The 21,213-nt window shown below is 49.1% G+C and overlaps 1 protein-coding gene across 9 annotated transcripts in view; it reads left to right on the plus strand.

The window, feature by feature from the left end:
• LOC106588706 (regulating synaptic membrane exocytosis protein 1) overlaps nt 1–21,213 on the plus strand; it is a 203,930-nt gene that overhangs the window by 152,042 nt on the left and 30,675 nt on the right. The window lies entirely within an intron of this gene.

The following is a 21,213-nucleotide window of genomic DNA, read 5'->3' on the forward strand; positions in this document are numbered from 1 at the left end:
AGACAGGTGCACACACACCAACCTCCACTCTCCTGATAGAGACAGGTACATACACACCAACCTCCACTCTCCTGATAAAGACAGGTACACACACCAACCTCCACTGTCCTGATAAAGACAGGTACACACACACCAACCTCCACTCTCCTGTTAGAGACAGGTACACACACCAACCTCCACTCTCCTGATAAAGACAGGTACACACACCAACCTCCACTCTCCTGATAGAGACAGGTACACACACCAACCTCCACTCTCCTGATAGAGACAGGTACACACACACCAACCTCCACTCTCCTGATAAAGACAGGTAGACACACACCAACCTCCACTCTCCTGATAAAGACAGGTAGACACACACCATTCTCCACTCTCCTGATAAAGACAGGTAGACACACACCAACCTCCACTCTCCTGATAAAGACAGGTACATACACACCAACCTCCACTCTCCTGATAGAGACAGGTACACACACACCAACCTCCAGTCTCCTGATAGAGACAGGTATATACACACCAACCTCCACTCTCCTGATAGAGACAGGTACACACACCAACCTCCACTCTCCTGATAAAGACAGGTAGACACACACCAACCTCCACTCTCCTGATAAAGACAGGTAGACACACACCAACCTCCACTCTCCTGATAAAGACAGGTACATACACACCAACCTCCACTCTCCTGATAGAGACAGGTACACACACCAACCTCCACTCTCCTGATAAAGACAGGTACATACACACCAACCTCCACTCTCCTGATAAAGACAGGTACACACACCAACCTCCACTGTCCTGATAAAGACAGGTACACACACCAACCTCCACTCTCCTGATAAAGACAGGTAGACACACACCAACCTCCACTCTCCTGATAAAGACAGGTAGACACACACCAACCTCCACTCTCCTGATAAAGACAGGTAGACACACACCAACCTCCACTCTTCTGATAAAGACAGGTACATACACACCAACCTCCACTCTCCTGATAGAGACAGGTACACACACACCAACCTCCACTCTCCTGATAGAGACAGGTACACACACCAACCTCCACTCTCCTGATAGAGACAGGTACACACACCAACTTCCACTCTCCTGATAGAGACAGGTTCACACACACCAACCTCCACTCTCCTGATAGAGACAGGTACACACACACCAACCTCCACTCTCCTGATAGAGACAGGTACACACACCAACCTCCACTCTCCTGATAGAGACAGGTACACACACCAACTTCCACTCTCCTGATAGAGACAGGTTCACACACACCAACCTCCACTCTCCTGATAGAGACAGGTACACACACACCAACCTCCACTCTCCTGATAGAGACAGGTACATACACACCAACCTCCACTCTCCTGATAAAGACAGGTGCACACACACCAACCTCCACTCTCCTGATAAAGACAGGTGCACACACACCAACCTCCACTCTCCTGATAGAGACAGGTACATACACACCAACCTCCACTCTCCTGATAAAGACAGGTACACACACCAACCTCCACTGTCCTGATAAAGACAGGTACACACACACCAACCTCCACTCTCCTGTTAGAGACAGGTACACACACCAACCTCCACTCTCCTGATAAAGACAGGTACACACACCAACCTCCACTCTCCTGATAGAGACAGGTACACACACCAACCTCCACTCTCCTGATAAAGACAGGTAGACACACACCAACCTCCACTCTCCTGATAAAGACAGGTAGACACACACCATTCTCCACTCTCCTGATAAAGACAGGTAGACACACACCAACCTCCACTCTCCTGATAAAGACAGGTACATACACACCAACCTCCACTCTCCTGATAGAGACAGGTACACACACACCAACCTCCAGTCTCCTGATAGAGACAGGTATATACACACCAACCTCCACTCTCCTGATAGAGACAGGTACACACACACCAACCTCCACTCTCCTGATAAAGACAGGTAGACACACACCAACCTCCACTCTCCTGATAAAGACAGGTAGACACACACCAACCTCCACTCTCCTGATAAAGACAGGTACATACACACCAACCTCCACTCTCCTGATAGAGACAGGTACACACACCAACCTCCACTCTCCTGATAAAGACAGGTACATACACACCAACCTCCACTCTCCTGATAAAGACAGGTATACACACCAACCTCCACTGTCCTGATAAAGACAGGTACACACACCAACCTCCACTCTCCTGATAAAGACAGGTAGACACACACCAACCTCCACTCTCCTGATGAAGACAGGTAGACACAAACCAACCTCCACTCTCCTGATAAAGACAGGTAGACACACACCAACCTCCACTCTCCTGATAAAGACAGGTACATACACACCAACCTCCACTCTCCTGATAGAGACAGGTACACACACACACCAACCTCCACTCTCCTGATAGAGACAGGTACACACACACCAACATCCACTCTCCTGATAGAGACAGGTACACACACTAACCTCCACTCTCCTGATAGAGACAGGTACACACATCCATCTCCACTCTCCTGATAGAGACAGGTACACACACACCAACCTCCACTCTCCTGATAGAGACAGGTACATACACACCAACCTCCACTCTCCTGATAGAGACAGGTACACACACCAACCTCCACTCTCCTGATAAAGACAGGTGCACACACACCAACCTCCACTCTCCTGATAAAGACAGGTGCACACACACCAACCTCCACTCTCCTGATAGAGACAGGTACATACACACCAACCTCCACTCTCCTGATAAAGACAGGTACACACACCAACCTCCACTGTCCTGATAAAGACAGGTACACACACACCAACCTCCACTCTCCTGTTAGAGACAGGTAGACACACCAACCTCCACTCTCCTGATAAAGACAGGTACACACACCAACCTCCACTCTCCTGATAGAGACAGGTACACACACCAACCTCCACTCTCCTGATAGAGACAGGTACACACACACCAACCTCCACTCTCCGGATAAAGACAGGTAGACACACACCAACCTCCACTCTCCTGATAAAGACAGGTAGACACACACCAACCTCCACTCTCCTGATAAAGACAGGTAGACACACACCAACCTCCACTCTCCTGATAAAGACAGGTACACACACACCAACCTCCACTCTCCTGATAGAGACAGGTACATACACACCAACCTCCACTCTCCTGATAGAGACAGGTACACACACACACCAACCTCCACTCTCCTGATAAAGACAGGTACATACACACCAACCTCCACTCTCCTGATAAAGACAGGTACATACACACCAACCTCCACTCTCCTGATAAAGACAGGTACACACACACCAACCTCCACTCTCCTGATAGAGACAGGTACACACACACCAACCTCCACTCTCCTGATAAAGACAGGCACAAACACACCAACCTCCACTCTCCTGATAAAGACAGATACACACACCAACCTCCACTCTCCTGATAAAGACAGGTACACACGCACACCAACCTCCACTCTCCTGATAAAGACAGGTAGACACATACACACCAACCTCCACTCTCCTGATAAAGACAGGTAGACACACACACACCAACTTCCACTCTCCTGATAAAGACAGGTGCACACACACCAACCTCCACTCTCTTGATAGAGACAGGTGCACACACACCAACCTCCACTCTCCTGATAGAGACAGGTACACACACCAACCTCCACTCTCCTGATAAAGACAGGAACATACACACCAACCTCCACTCTCCTGATAGAGACAGGTACACACACACCAACCTCCACTCTCCTGATAGAGACAGGTGCACACACACCAACCTCCACTCTCCTGATAGAGACAGGTACACACACCAACCTCCACTCTCCTGATAGAGACAGGTACACACACACCAACCTCCACTCTCCTGATAAAGACAGGTAGACACACACCAACCTCCACTCTCCTGATAAAGACAGGTAGACACACACCAACCTCCACTCTCCTGATAAAGACAGGTGCACACACACCAACCTCCACTCTCCTGATAGAGACAGGTACACACACACCAACCTCCAGTCTCCTGATAGAGACAGGTATATACACACCAACCTCCACTCTCCTGATAGAGACAGGTACACACACACCAACCTCCACTCTCCTGATAAAGACAGGTAGACACACACCAACCTCCACTCTCCTGATAAAGACAGGTAGACACACACCAACCTCCACTCTCCTGATAAAGACAGGTACATACACACCAACCTCCACTCTCCTGATAGAGACAGGTACACACACCAACCTCCACTCTCCTGATAAAGACAGGTACATACACACCAACCTCCACTCTCCTGATAAAGACAGGTATACACACCAACCTCCACTGTCCTGATAAAGACAGGTACACACACCAACCTCCACTCTCCTGATAAAGACAGGTAGACACACACCAACCTCCACTCTCCTGATGAAGACAGGTAGACACAAACCAACCTCCACTCTCCTGATAAAGACAGGTAGACACACACCAACCTCCACTCTCCTGATAAAGACAGGTACATACACACCAACCTCCACTCTCCTGATAGAGACAGGTACACACACACACCAACCTCCACTCTCCTGATAGAGACAGGTACACACACACCAACATCCACTCTCCTGATAGAGACAGGTACACACACTAACCTCCACTCTCCTGATAGAGACAGGTACACACATCCATCTCCACTCTCCTGATAGAGACAGGTACACACACACCAACCTCCACTCTCCTGATAGAGACAGGTACATACACACCAACCTCCACTCTCCTGATAGAGACAGGTACACACACCAACCTCCACTCTCCTGATAAAGACAGGTGCACACACACCAACCTCCACTCTCCTGATAAAGACAGGTGCACACACACCAACCTCCACTCTCCTGATAGAGACAGGTACATACACACCAACCTCCACTCTCCTGATAAAGACAGGTACACACACCAACCTCCACTGTCCTGATAAAGACAGGTACACACACACCAACCTCCACTCTCCTGTTAGAGACAGGTAGACACACCAACCTCCACTCTCCTGATAAAGACAGGTACACACACCAACCTCCACTCTCCTGATAGAGACAGGTACACACACCAACCTCCACTCTCCTGATAGAGACAGGTACACACACACCAACCTCCACTCTCCTGATAAAGACAGGCACAAACACACCAACCTCCACTCTCCTGATAAAGACAGATACACACACCAACCTCCACTCTCCTGATAAAGACAGGTACACACGCACACCAACCTCCACTCTCCTGATAAAGACAGGTAGACACATACACACCAACCTCCACTCTCCTGATAAAGACAGGTAGACACAAACACACCAACTTCCACTCTCCTGATAAAGACAGGTGCACACACACCAACCTCCACTCTCTTGATAGAGACAGGTGCACACACACCAACCTCCACTCTCCTGATAGAGACAGGTACACACACCAACCTCCACTCTCCTGATAAAGACAGGAACATACACACCAACCTCCACTCTCCTGATAGAGACAGGTACACACACACCAACCTCCACTCTCCTGATAGAGACAGGTGCACACACACCAACCTCCACTCTCCTGATAGAGACAGGTACACACACCAACCTCCACTCTCCTGATAGAGACAGGTACACACACACCAACCTCCACTCTCCTGATAAAGACAGGTAGACACACACCAACCTCCACTCTCCTGATAAAGACAGGTAGACACACACCAACCTCCACTCTCCTGATAAAGACAGGTACATACACACCAACCTCCACTCTCCTGATAGAGACAGGTACACACACACCAACCTCCACTCTCCTGATAGAGACAGGTACATACACACCAACCTCCACTCTCCTGATAGAGACAGGTACACACACACACCAACCTCCACTCTCCTGATAAAGACAGGTACATACACACCAACCTCCACTCTCCTGAAAAAGACAGGTACATACACACCAACCTCCACTCTCCTGATAAAGACAGGTACACACACACCAACCTCCACTCTCCTGATAGAGACAGGTACACACACCAACCTCCACTCTCCTGATAAAGACAGGAACATACACACCAACCTCCACTCTCCTGATAGAGACAGGTACACACACCAACCTCCACTCTCCTGATAGAGACGGGTACACACACACCAACCTCCACTCTCCTGATAGAGACAGGTACACACACACCAACCTCCACTCTCCTGATAAAGACAGGCACAAACACACCAACCTCCACTCTCCTGATAAAGACAGATACACACACCAACCTCCACTCTCCTGATAAAGACAGGTACACACACACACCAACCTCCACTCTCCTGATAAAGACAGGTAGACACACACACACCAACCTCCACTCTCCTGATAAAGACAGGTAGACACACACACACCAACTTCCACTCTCCTGATAAAGACAGGTGCACACACACCAACCTCCACTCTCCTGATAGAGACAGGTGCACACACACCAACCTCCACTCTCCTGATAGAGACAGGTACACACACCAACCTCCACTCTCCTGATAAAGACAGGAACATACACACCAACCTCCACTCTCCTGATAAAGACAGGTAGACACACACCAACCTCCACTCTCCTGATAAAGACAGGTACATACACACCAACCTCCACTCTCCTGATAGAGACAGGTACACACACACCAACCTCCACTCTCCTGATAGAGACAGGTACATACACACCAACCTCCACTCTCCTGATAGAGACAGGTACACACACACACCAACCTCCACTATCCTGATAAAGACAGGTACATACACACCAACCTCCACTCTCCTGATAAAGACAGGTACACACACACCAACCTCCACTCTCCTGATAGAGACAGGTGCACACACACCAACCTCCACTCTCCTGATAAAGACAGGTACATACACACCAACCTCCACTCTCCTGATAAAGACAGGTACACACACCAACCTCCACTGTCCTGATAAAGACAGGTACACACACACCAACCTCCACTCTCCTGTTAGAGACAGGTACACACACCAACCTCCACTCTCCTGATAAAGACAGGTACATACACACCAACCTCCACTCTCCTGATAAAGACAGGTACACACACCAACCTCCACTGTCCTGATAAAGACAGGTACACACACACCAACCTCCACTCTCCTGTTAGAGACAGGTAGACACACCAACCTCCACTCTCCTGATAAAGACAGGTACACACACCAACCTCCACTCTCCTGATAGAGACAGGTACACACACCAACCTCCACTCTCCTGATAGAGACAGGTACACACACACCAACCTCCACTCTGCGGATAAAGACAGGTAGACACACACCAACCTCCACTCTCCTGATAAAGACAGGTAGACACACACCAACCTCCACTCTCCTGATAAAGACAGGTAGACACACACCAACCTCCACTCTCCTGATAAAGACAGGTACATACACACCAACCTCCACTCTCCTGATAGAGACAGGTACACACACACCAACCTCCACTCTTCTGATAGAGACAGGTACATACACACCAACCTCCACTCTCCTGATAGAGACAGGTACACACACACACCAACCTCCACTCTCCTGATAAAGACAGGTACATACACACCAACCTCCACCCTCCTGATAAAGACAGGTACATACACACCAACCTCCACTCTCCTGATAAAGACAGGTACACACACACCAACCTCCACTCTCCTGATAGAGACAGGTACACACACCAACCTCCACTCTCCTGATAGAGACGGGTACACACACACCAACCTCCACTCTCCTGATAGAGACAGGTACACACACACCAACCTCCACTCTCCTGATAAAGACAGGCACAAACACACCAACCTCCACTCTCCTGATAAAGACAGATACACACACCAACCTCCACTCTCCTGATAAAGACAGGTACACACGCACACCAACCTCCACTCTCCTGATAAAGACAGGTAGACACATACACACCAACCTCCACTCTCCTGATAAAGACAGGTAGACACACACACACCAACTTCCACTCTCCTGATAAAGACAGGTGCACACACACCAACCTCCACTCTCTTGATAGAGACAGGTGCACACACACCAACCTCCACTCTCCTGATAGAGACAGGTACACACACCAACCTCCACTCTCCTGATAAAGACAGGAACATACACACCAACCTCCACTCTCCTGATAGAGACAGGTACACACACACCAACCTCCACTCTCCTGATAGAGACAGGTACACACACACCAACCTCCACTCTCCTGATAGAGACAGGTACACACACCAACCTCCACTCTCCTGATAGAGACAGGTACACACACACCAACCTCCACTCTCCTGATAAAGACAGGTAGACACACACCAACCTCCACTCTCCTGATAAAGACAGGTAGACACACACCAACCTCCACTCTCCTGATAAAGACAGGTAGACACACACCAACCTCCACTCTCCTGATAAAGACAGGTACATACACACCAACCTCCACTCTCCTGATAGAGACAGGTACACACACACCAACCTCCACTCTCCTGATAGAGACAGGTACATACACACCAACCTCCACTCTCCTGATAGAGACAGGTACACACACACACCAACCTCCACTCTCCTGATAAAGACAGGTACATACACACCAACCTCCACTCTCCTGAAAAAGACAGGTACATACACACCAACCTCCACTCTCCTGATAAAGACAGGTACACACACACCAACCTCCACTCTCCTGATAAAGACAGATACACACACCAACCTCCACTCTCCTGATAAAGACAGGTACACACACACCAACCTCCACTCTCCTGATAGAGACAGGTACATACACACCAACCTCCACTCTCCTGATAGAGACAGGTACACACACACACCAACCTCCACTCTCCTGATAAAGACAGGTACATACACACCAACCTCCACTCTCCTGAAAAAGACAGGTACACACACACCAACCTCCACTCTCCTGATAAAGACAGGCACAAACACACCAACCTCCACTCTCCTGATAAAGACAGATACACACACCAACCTCCACTCTCCTGATAAAGACAGGTACACACACACACCAACCTCCACTCTCCTGATAAAGACAGGTAGACACACACACACCAACCTCCACTCTCCTGATAAAGACAGGTAGACACACACACACCAACTTCCACTCTCCTGATAAAGACAGGTGCACACACACCAACCTCCACTCTCCTGATAGAGACAGGTGCACACACACCAACCTCCACTCTCCTGATAGAGACAGGTACACACACCAACCTCCACTCTCCTGATAAAGACAGGAACATACACACCAACCTCCACTCTCCTGATAAAGACAGGTAGACACACACCAACCTCCACTCTCCTGATAAAGACAGGTACATACACACCAACCTTCACTCTCCTGATAGAGACAGGTACACACACACCAACCTCCACTCTCCTGATAGAGACAGGTACATACACACCAACCTCCACTCTCCTGATAGAGACAGGTACACACACACACCAACCTCCACTCTCCTGATAAAGACAGGTACATACACACCAACCTCCACTCTCCTGATAAAGACAGGTACATACACACCAACCTCCACTCTCCTGATAAAGACAGGTACACACACACCAACCTCCACTCTCCTGATAGAGACAGGTGCACACACACCAACCTCCACTCTCCTGATAAAGACAGGTACATACACACCAACCTCCACTCTCCTGATAAAGACAGGTACACACACCAACCTCCACTGTCCTGATAAAGACAGGTACACACACACAAACCTCCACTCTCCTGTTAGAGACAGGTACACACACCAACCTCCACTCTCCTGATAAAGACAGGTACACACACCAACCTCCACTCTCCTGATAGAGACAGGTACACACACCAACCTCCACTCTCCTGATAGAGACAGGTACACACACACCAACCTCCACTCTCCTGATAAAGACAGGTAGACACACACCAACCTCCACTCTCCTGATAAAGACAGGTAGACACACACCAACCTCCACTCTCCTGATAAAGACAGGTAGACACACACCAACCTCCACTCTCCTAATAAAGACAGGTACATACACACCAACCTCCACTCTCCTGATAGAGACAGGTACACACACACCAACCTCCACTCTCCTGATAGAGACAGGTATATACACACCAACGTCCACTCTCCTGATAGAGACAGGTACACACACCATCCTCCACTCTCCTGATAAAGACAGGTAGACACACACCAACCTCCACTCTCCTGATAGACAGGTAGACACACACCAACCTCCACTCTCCTGATAAAGACAGGTACATACACACCAACCTCCACTCTCCTGATAGAGACAGGTACACACACACACCAACCTCCACTCTCCTGATAGAGACAGGTACATACACACCAACCTCCAGTCTCCTGATAGAGACAGGTACACACACCAACCTCCACTCTCCTGATAAAGACAGGTAGACACACACCAACCTCCACTCTCCTGATAAAGACAGGTAGACACACACCAACCTCCACTCTCCTGATAAAGACAGGTACATACTCACCAACCTCCACTCTCCTGATAGAGACAGGTACACACACACCAACCTCCACTATCCTGATAAAGACAGGTACACACACAAACCTCCACTCTCCTGATAAAGACAGGTACACACACCAACCTCCACTGTCCTGGTAAAGACAGGTACACACACACCAACCTCCACTCTCCTGATAGAGACAGGTACACACACACACCAACCTCCACGCTCCTGATAGAGATAGGTACACATACACACCAACCTCCACTCCTGATAAAGACAGGTACATACACACCAACCTCCACTCTCCTGATAGACACAGGTACATACACACCAACCTCCACTCTCCTGATAAAGACAGGTACATACACACCAACCTCCACTCTCCTGATAGACAGGTACATACACACCAACCTCCACTCTCCTGATAATGACAGGTACATACACACCAACCTCCACTCTCCTGATAGAGACAGGTACACACACCAACCTCCACTCTCCTGATAGAGACAGGTACACACACCAACCTCCACTCTCCTGATAAAGACAGGAACATACACACCAACCTCCACTCTCCTGATAGAGACAGGTACACACACACCAACCTCCACTCTCCTGATAGAGACAGGCACACACACACCAACCTCCACTCTCCTGATAGAGACAGGTACACACACCAACCTCCACTCTCCTGATAGAGACAGGTACACACACCAACTTCCACTCTCCTGATAAAGACATGTGCACACACACCAACCTCCACTCTCCTGATAGAGACAGGTACATACACACCAACCTCCACTCTCCTGATAGAGACAGGTACACACACTAACCTCCACTCTCCTGATAGAGACAGGTACACACATCAACCTCCACTCTCCTGATAGAGACAGGTACACACACACCAACCTCCACTCTCCTGATAGAGACAGGTACATACACACCAACCTCCACTTTCCTGATAGAGACAGGTACACACACCAACCTCCACTCTCCTGATAAAGACAGGTGCACACACACCAACCTCCACTCTCCTGATAAAGACAGGTGCACACACACCAACCTCCACTCTCCTGATAGAGACAGGTACATACACACCAACCTCCACTCTCCTGATAAAGACAGGTACATTCTCACCAACCTCCACTGTCCTGATAAAGACAGGTACACACACACCAACCTCCACTCTCCTGTTAGAGACAGGTACACACCAACCTCCATTCTCCTGATAAAGACAGTTACACACACCAACCTCCACTCTCCTGATAGAGACAGGTACACACACCAACCTCCACTCTCCTGATAGAGACAGGTACACACACACCAACCTCCACTCTCCTGATAAAGACAGGTAGACACACACCAACCTCCACTCTCCTGATAAAGACAGGTACATACACACCAACCTCCACTCTCCTGATAGAGACAGGTACACACACACCAACCTCCACTCTCCTGATAGAGACAGGTATATACACACCAACCTCCACTCTCCTGATAGAGACAGGTACACACACCAACATCCACTCTCCTGATAAAGACAGGTAGACACACACCAACCTCCACTCTCCTGATAGACAGGTAGACACACACCAACCTCCACTCTCCTGATAAAGACAGGTACATACACACCAACCTCCACTCTCCTGATAATGACAGGTACATACACACCAACCTCCACTCTCCTGATAGAGACAGGTACACACACCAACCTCCACTCTCCTGATAAAGACAGGTACATACACACCAACCTCCACTCTCCTGATAGAGACAGGTACACACACCAACCTCCACTCTCCTGATAGAGACAGGTACACACACACCAACCTCCACTCTCCTGATAGAGACAGGTACACACACAGCAACCTCCACTCTCCTGATAAAGACAGGTACATACACACCAACCTCCACTCTCCTGATAAAGACACTTACATACACACCAACCTCCACTCTCCTGATAGAGACAGGTACACACACAAACCTCCACTCTCCTGATAAAGACACGTAGACACACACCAACCTCCACTCTCCTGATAAAGACAGGTAGACACACACCAACCTCCACTCTCCTGATAAAGACAGGTACATACACACCAACCTCCACTCTCCTGATAGAGACAGGTACACACACACCAACCTCCACTCTCCTGATAGAGACAGGTACATACACACCAACCTCCACTCTCCTGATAAAGATAGGTAGACACACACCAACCTCCACTCTCCTGATAAAGACAGGTAGACACACACCAACCTCCACTCTCCTGATAAAGACAGGTAGACACACACCAACCTCCACTCTCCTGATAAAGACAGGTACATACACACCAACCTCCACTCTCCTGATAGAGATAGGTACACACACACCAACCTCCACTCTCCTGATAGAGACAGGTACATACACACCAACCTCCACTCTCCTGATAAAGGCAGGTACATACACACCAACCTCCACTCTCCTGATAGAGACAGGTACACACACCAACCTCCACTCTCCTGATAAAGACTGGTAGACACACACCAACCTCCACTCTCCTGATAAAGACAGGTAGACACACACCAACCTCCACTCTCCTGATAAAGACAGGTACATACACACCAACCTCCACTCTCCTGATAGACACAGGTACATACACACCAACCTCCACTCTCCTGATAAAGACAGGTACATACACACCAACCTCCACTCTCCTGATAGACAGGTACATACACACCAACCTCCACTCTCCTTATAATGACAGGTACATACACACCAACCTCCACTCTCCTGATAGAGACAGGTACACACACCAACCTCCACTCTCCTGATAAAGACAGGTGCACACACACCAACCTCCACTCTCCTGATAAAGACAGGTGCACACACACCAACCTCCACTCTCCTGATAGAGACAGGTACATACACACCAACCTCCACTCTCCTGATAAAGACAGGTACATACACACCAACCTCCACTCTCCTGATAAAGACAGGTACACACACCAACCTCCACTGTCCTGATAAAGACAGGTACACACACACCAACCTCCACTCTCCTGTTAGAGACAGGTAGACACACCAACCTCCACTCTCCTGATAAAGACAGGTACACACACCAACCTCCACTCTCCTGATAGAGACAGGTACACACACCAACCTCCACTCTCCTGATAGAGACAGGTACACACACACCAACCTCCACTCTCCGGATAAAGACAGGTAGACACACACCAACCTCCACTCTCCTGATAAAGACAGGTAGACACACACCAACCTCCACTCTCCTGATAAAGACAGGTAGACACACACCAACCTCCACTCTCCTGATAAAGACAGGTACATACACACCAACCTCCACTCTCCTGATAAAGACAGGTACATACACACCAACCTCCACTCTCCTGATAGAGACAGGTACACACACACCAACCTCCACTCTCCTGATAGAGACAGGTACATACACACCAACCTCCACTCTCCTGATAGAGACAGGTACACACACACACCAACCTCCACTCTCCTGATAAAGACAGGTACATACACACCAACCTCCACTCTCCTGATAAAGACAGGTACATACACACCAACCTCCACTCTCCTGATAAAGACAGGTACACACACACCAACCTCCACTCTCCTGATAGAGACAGGTACACACACCAACCTCCACTCTCCTGATAGAGACGGGTACACACACACCAACCTCCACTCTCCTGATAGAGACAGGTACACACACACCAACCTCCACTCTCCTGATAAAGACAGGCACAAACACACCAACCTCCACTCTCCTGATAAAGACAGATACACACACCAACCTCCACTCTCCTGATAAAGACAGGTACACACGCACACCAACCTCCACTCTCCTGATAAAGACAGGTAGACACATACACACCAACCTCCACTCTCCTGATAAAGACAGGTAGACACACACACACCAACTTCCACTCTCCTGATAAAGACAGGTGCACACACACCAACCTCCACTCTCTTGATAGAGACAGGTGCACACACACCAACCTCCACTCTCCTGAAAGAGACAGGTACACACACCAACCTCCACTCTCCTGATAAAGACAGGAACATACACACCAACCTCCACTCTCCTGATAGAGACAGGTACACACACACCAACCTCCACTCTCCTGATAGAGACAGGTACACACACACACCAACCTCCACTCTCCTGATAGAGACAGGTACACACACCAACCTCCACTCTCCTGATAGAGACAGGTACACACACACCAACCTCCACTCTCCTGATAAAGACAGGTAGACACACACCAACCTCCACTCTCCTGATAAAGACAGGTAGACACACACCAACCTCCACTCTCCTGATAAAGACAGGTAGACACACACCAACCTCCACTCTCCTGATAAAGACAGATACATACACACCAACCTCCACTCTCCTGATAGAGACAGGTACACACACACCAACCTCCACTCTCCTGATAGAGACAGGTACATACACACCAACCTCCACTCTCCTGATAGAGACAGGTACACACACACACCAACCTCCACTCTCCTGATAAAGACAGGTACATACACACCAACCTCCACTCTCCTGATAAAGACAGGTACATACACACCAACCTCCACTCTCCTGATAAAGACAGGTACACACACACCAACCTCCACTCTCCTGATAGAGACAGGTACACACACCAACCTCCACTCTCCTGATAAAGACAGGAACATACACACCAACCTCCACTCTCCTGATAGAGACAGGTACACACACCAACCTCCACTCTCCTGATAGAGACGGGTACACACACACCAACCTCCACTCTCCTGATAGAGACAGGTACACACACACCAACCTCCACTCTCCTGATAAAGACAGGCACAAACACACCAACCTCCACTCTCCTGATAAAGACAGATACACACACCAACCTCCACTCTCCTGATAAAGACAGGTAGACACACACACACCAACCTCCACTCTCCTGATAAAGACAGGTAGACACACACACACCAACTTCCACTCTCCTGATAAAGACAGGTGCACACACACCAACCTCCACTCTCCTGATAGAGACAGGTGCACACACACCAACCTCCACTCTCCTGATAGAGACAGGTACACACACCAACCTCCACTCTCCTGATAAAGACAGGAACATACACACCAACCTCCACTCTCCTGATAAAGACAGGTAGACACACACCAACCTCCACTCTCCTGATAAAGACAGGTACATACACACCAACCTCCACTCTCCTGATAGAGACAGGTACACACACACCAACCTCCACTCTCCTGATAGAGACAGGTACATACACACCAACCTCCACTCTCCTGATAGAGACAGGTACACACACACACCAACCTCCACTCTCCTGATGAAGACAGGTACATACACACCAACCTCCACTCTCCTGATAAAGACAGGTACATACACACCAACCTCCACTCTCCTGATAAAGACAGGTACACACACACCAACCTCCACTCTCCTGATAGAGACAGGTACACACACCAACCTCCACTCTCCTGATAGAGACAGGTACACACACACCAACCTCCACTCTCCTGATAAAGACAGGTAGACACACACCAACCTCCACTCTCCTGATAAAGATAGGTAGACACACACCAACCTCCACTCTCCTGATAAAGACAGGTAGACACACACCAACCTCCACTCTCCTAATAAAGACAGGTACATACACACCAACCTCCACTCTCCTGATAGAGACAGGTACACACACACCAACCTCCACTCTCCTGATAGAGACAGGTATATACACACCAACGTCCACTCTCCTGATAGAGACAGGTACACACACCATCCTCCACTCTCCTGATAAAGACAGGTAGACACACACCAACCTCCACTCTCCTGATAGACAGGTAGACACACACCAACCTCCACTCTCCTGATAAAGACAGGTACATACACACCAACCTCCACTCTCCTGATAGAGACAGGTACACACACACACCAACCTCCACTCTCCTGATAGAGACAGGTACATACACACCAACCTCCAGTCTCCTGATAGAGACAGGTACACACACCAACCTCCACTCTCCTGATAAAGACAGGTAGACACACACCAACCTCCACTCTCCTGATAAAGACAGGTAGACACACACCAACCTCCACTCTCCTGATAAAGACAGGTACATACACACCAACCTCCACTCTCCTGATAGAGACAGGTACACACACACCAACCTCCACTCTCCTGATAAAGACAGGTACACACACAAACCTCCACTCTCCTGATAGAGACAGGTACACACACACACCAACCTCCACTCTCCTGATAAAGACAGGTACATACACACCAACCTCCACTCTCCTGATAAAGACAGGTACATACACACCAACCTCCACTCTCCTGATAAAGACAGGTACACACACACCAACCTCCACTCTCCTGATAGAGACAGGTACACACACCAACCTCCACTCTCCTGATAAAGACAGGAACATACACACCAACCTCCACTCTCCTGATAGAGACAGGTACACACACCAACCCCCACTCTCCTGATAGAGACGGGTACACACACACCAACCTCCACTCTCCTGATAGAGACAGGTACACACACACCAACCTCCACTCTCCTGATAAAGACAGGCACAAACACACCAACCTCCACTCTCCTGATAAAGACAGATACACACACCAACCTCCACTCTCCTGATAAAGACAGGTACACACACACACCAACCTCCACTCTCCTGATAAAGACAGGTAGACACACACACACCAACCTCCACTCTCCTGATAAAGACAGGTAGACACACACACACCAACTTCCACTCTCCTGATAAAGACAGGTGCACACACACCAACCTCCACTCTCCTGATAGAGACAGGTGCACACACACCAACCTCCACTCTCCTGATAGAGACAGGTACACACACCAACCTCCACTCTCCTGATAAAGACAGGAACATACACACCAACCTCCACTCTCCTGATAAAGACAGGTAGACACACACCAACCTCCACTCTCCTGATAAAGACAGGTACATACACACCAACCTCCACTCTCCTGATAGAGACAGGTACACACACACCAACCTCCACTCTCCTGATAAAGACAGGTACACACACAAACCTCCACTCTCCTGATAGAGACAGGTACACACACACACCAACCTCCACTCTCCTGATAAAGACAGGTACATACACACCAACCTCCACTCTCCTGATAAAGACAGGTACATACACACCAACCTCCACTCTCCTGATAAAGACAGGTACACACACACCAACCTCCACTCTCCTGATAGAGACAGGTACACACACCAACCTCCACTCTCCTGATAAAGACAGGAACATACACACCAACCTCCACTCTCCTGATAGAGACAGGTACACACACCAACCTCCACTCTCCTGATAGAGACGGGTACACACACACCAACCTCCACTCTCCTGATAGAGACAGGTACACACACACCAACCTCCACTCTCCTGATAAATACAGGCACAAACACACCAACCTCCACTCTCCTGATAAAGACAGATACACACACCAACCTCCACTCTCCTGATAAAGACAGGTACACACACACACCAACCTCCACTCTCCTGATAAAGACAGGTAGACACACACACACCAACCTCCACTCTCCTGATAAAGACAGGTAGACACACACACACCAACTTCCACTCTCCTGATAAAGACAGGTGCACACACACCAACCTCCACTCTCCTGATAGAGACAGGTACACACACACCAACCTCCACTCTCCTGATAGAGACAGGTACACACACACCAACCTCCACTCTCCTGATAGAGACAGGTACACACACCAACCTCCACTCTCCTGATAGAGACAGGTACACACACACCAACCTCCACTCTCCTGATAAAGACAGGTAGACACACACCAACCTCCACTCTCCTGATAAAGACAGGTAGACACACACCAACCTCCACTCTCCTGATAAAGACAGGTAGACACACACCAACCTCCACTCTCCTGATAAAGACAGATACATACACACCAACCTCCACTCTCCTGATAGAGACAGGTACACACACACCAACCTCCACTCTCCTGATAGAGACAGGTACATACACACCAACCTCCACTCTCCTGATAGAGACAGGTACACACACACACCAACCTCCACTCTCCTGATAAAGACAGGTACATACACACCAACCTCCACTCTCCTGATAAAGACAGGTACATACACACCAACCTCCACTCTCCTGATAAAGACAGGTACACACACACCAACCTCCACTCTCCTGATAGAGACAGGTACACACACCAACCTCCACTCTCCTGATAAAGACAGGAACATACACACCAACCTCCACTCTCCTGATAGAGACAGGTACACACACCAACCTCCACTCTCCTGATAGAGACGGGTACACACACACCAACCTCCACTCTCCTGATAGAGACAGGTACACACACACCAACCTCCACTCTCCTGATAAAGACAGGCACAAACACACCAACCTCCACTCTCCTGATAAAGACAGATACACACACCAACCTCCACTCTCCTGATAAAGACAGGTAGACACACACACACCAACCTCCACTCTCCTGATAAAGACAGGTAGACACACACACACCAACTTCCACTCTCCTGATAAAGACAGGTGCACACACACCAACCTCCACTCTCCTGATAGAGACAGGTGCACACACACCAACCTCCACTCTCCTGATAGAGACAGGTACACACACCAACCTCCACTCTCCTGATAAAGACAGGAACATACACACCAACCTCCACTCTCCTGATAAAGACAGGTAGACACACACCAACCTCCACTCTCCTGATAAAGACAGGTACATACACACCAACCTCCACTCTCCTGATAGAGACAGGTACACACACACCAACCTCCACTCTCCTGATAGAGACAGGTACATACACACCAACCTCCACTCTCCTGATAGAGACAGGTACACACACACACCAACCTCCACTCTCCTGATGAAGACAGGTACATACACACCAACCTCCACTCTCCTGATAAAGACAGGTACATACACACCAACCTCCACTCTCCTGATAAAGACAGGTACACACACACCAACCTCCACTCTCCTGATAGAGACAGGTACACACACCAACCTCCACTCTCCTGATAGAGACAGGTACACACACACCAACCTCCACTCTCCTGATAAAGACAGGTAGACACACACCAACCTCCACTCTCCTGATAAAGACAGGTAGACACACACCAACCTCCACTCTCCTGATAAAGACAGGTAGACACACACCAACCTCCACTCTCCTAATAAAGACAGGTACATACACACCAACCTCCACTCTCCTGATAGAGACAGGTACACACACACCAACCTCCACTCTCCTGATAGAGACAGGTATATACACACCAACGTCCACTCTCCTGATAGAGACAGGTACACACACCATCCTCCACTCTCCTGATAAAGACAGGTAGACACACACCAACCTCCACTCTCCTGATAGACAGGTAGACACACACCAACCTCCACTCTCCTGATAAAGACAGGTACATACACACCAACCTCCACTCTCCTGATAGAGACAGGTACACACACACACCAACCTCCACTCTCCTGATAGAGACAGGTACATACACACCAACCTCCAGTCTCCTGATAGAGACAGGTACACACACCAACCTCCACTCTCCTGATAAAGACAGGTAGACACACACCAACCTCCACTCTCCTGATAAAGACAGGTAGACACACACCAACCTCCACTCTCCTGATAAAGACAGGTACATACACACCAACCTCCACTCTCCTGATAGAGACAGGTACACACACACCAACCTCCACTCTCCTGATAAAGACAGGTACACACACAAACCTCCACTCTCCTGATAGAGACAGGTACACACACACACCAACCTCCACTCTCCTGATAAAGACAGGTACATACACACCAACCTCCACTCTCCTGATAAAGACAGGTACATACACACCAACCTCCACTCTCCTGATAAAGACAGGTACACACACACCAACCTCCACTCTCCTGATAGAGACAGGTACACACACCAACCTCCACTCTCCTGATAAAGACAGGAACATACACACCAACCTCCACTCTCCTGATAGAGACAGGTACACACACCAACCCCCACTCTCCTGATAGAGACGGGTACACACACACCAACCTCCACTCTCCTGATAGAGACAGGTACACACACACCAACCTCCACTCTCCTGATAAAGACAGGCACAAACACACCAACCTCCACTCTCCTGATAAAGACAGATACACACACCAACCTCCACTCTCCTGATAAAGACAGGTACACACACACACCAACCTCCACTCTCCTGATAAAGACAGGTAGACACACACACACCAACCTCCACTCTCCTGATAAAGACAGGTAGACACACACACACCAACTTCCACTCTCCTGATAAAGACAGGTGCACACACACCAACCTCCACTCTCCTGATAGAGACAGGTGCACACACACCAACCTCCACTCTCCTGATAGAGACAGGTACACACACCAACCTCCACTCTCCTGATAAAGACAGGAACATACACACCAACCTCCACTCTCCTGATAAAGACAGGTAGACACACACCAACCTCCACTCTCCTGATAAAGACAGGTACATACACACCAACCTCCACTCTCCTGATAGAGACAGGTACACACACACCAACCTCCACTCTCCTGATAAAGACAGGTACACACACAAACCTCCACTCTCCTGATAGAGACAGGTACACACACACACCAACC

This window comes from Salmo salar, chromosome 12 (assembly GCF_965601325.2).
Source record: "Salmo salar chromosome 12, fSalSal1, whole genome shotgun sequence".
Taxonomy (NCBI): domain Eukaryota; kingdom Metazoa; phylum Chordata; class Actinopteri; order Salmoniformes; family Salmonidae; genus Salmo; species Salmo salar.